Source organism: Galeopterus variegatus, unplaced genomic scaffold, assembly GCF_000696425.1.
Source record: "Galeopterus variegatus unplaced genomic scaffold, G_variegatus-3.0.2 Scaffold3627, whole genome shotgun sequence".
In the NCBI taxonomy this organism is placed as follows: Eukaryota; Metazoa; Chordata; class Mammalia; order Dermoptera; family Cynocephalidae; genus Galeopterus; species Galeopterus variegatus.
In genome coordinates this window covers 174,479-175,702 of record NW_007729738.1, presented here as the reverse complement: position 1 = coordinate 175,702, position 1,224 = coordinate 174,479, and the positions used below count along the sequence as shown (strand labels likewise).

Sequence of the window (1,224 nt, the reverse complement as noted above, 5' to 3'; positions counted from 1 at the left end):
GGGCTGCCAGAGACCCCCGCGCCCGGCCCAGGGGGGTCCTCTCCTGTGCTTCAGCCAAGCCAGACCTGCCCTCCGCTGCTGGCCGTTTCCTTTTCCCTCCTGTACGTGCTGAGTTCATTTCTGTCCCTGTCCCCCGAGAAACACCTGTTTTCAGCATAGGTGTTACAAGACCATGCTGTAACCAACTGAGGCTCTCTTCTTAGAAGCGTCCCCTCACGACACCAGTGGACTCACCCAGCTGGCCTTCCTTACCCAGCACAAGTGCCCCCTCAGGTCAGACCCATGGAGGGTCTCACCTTAGTGTCGGTCACTGAATTCAACTCCTTCTAAGCCCTGGGCCCTGTGTGAGGAAGAGGAGGGTGGAAAGAGGAAGAAGTACACATTGTTCCATGTCCCCCCTCCTCTCTGGCTACCGGACCCCAGCCTGGACTATTCTTTGTCCTCTCCCAACCCCCCTCGAGGTCTCAGCTGAGTGCCCCTTCCTCCTGCCTGTCCCCAAAGTGCAGGTCCCGCTCCCCTGCCACAGGCTCACAGCAGCCACAGTCCCCTCTTATGGGGCACAGATCTCACTGTGTTGTCATGTGGTCCGTGGTATCTCCCACTGTCCTCAAAAGACAGGCACCACATGCAGGGTGTCCGTGGCTATGTCCCTACACCTAGCCCAGAGCAGCCTGCAAAATACTTGGTGGATGAATAAGGAGGAAAAATGGAGAAAGCAAGGCTCTCTGCATGGCTTTGGTGGGGGACATTTGTCCCCTCAGTTCCCCTCAGCTCTTCTCCCTCGGTCTTTTGGATAAGGATAAGGGTTTACCCCCGAAGAGGAGTTGGGTGGGTGGGTGGAAAGCCCTGGAGCTGCAGGTTTGGGTAAGCGGTGGACTGAGTGACGTCACGGTCACTTAGCCCACCTTTCAGGTGGCTTGAAGAAAATTGCTGCTCGAGCTCCACTCTGGGGCTTCCAGCAGTGGGTCTTGCTGTAAAATTGCTTGCCTGGAATCCAGGCAGATCCTGCTGCCTCCCCACTCTCCCCCATGGCAAAGTTTTCCTTTTCTTTTTTCTTTCAGCTTCTTAGAATCCTTAGTGTTGAGTAGCTAGGGAAAGAGACTGTTGGCCAGGCTTTAAAAATGCATTTATCTAGAAAAAAATGCATGTCTCAGGAACAGCCAAAGTGCTTTCCTATGAAATATGTCAGTCCACACCGCAAGGGGCTGACCTGCGCCTTGGAAT

At 54.8% G+C, this 1,224-nt stretch overlaps 1 protein-coding gene across 1 annotated transcript in view; it reads left to right on the top strand.

Moving 5' to 3' along the window:
- Nucleotides 1-1,224, top strand: part of LOC103601208 (lisH domain-containing protein ARMC9-like) — a 34,686-nt gene that overhangs the window by 24,204 nt on the left and 9,258 nt on the right. The window lies entirely within an intron of this gene.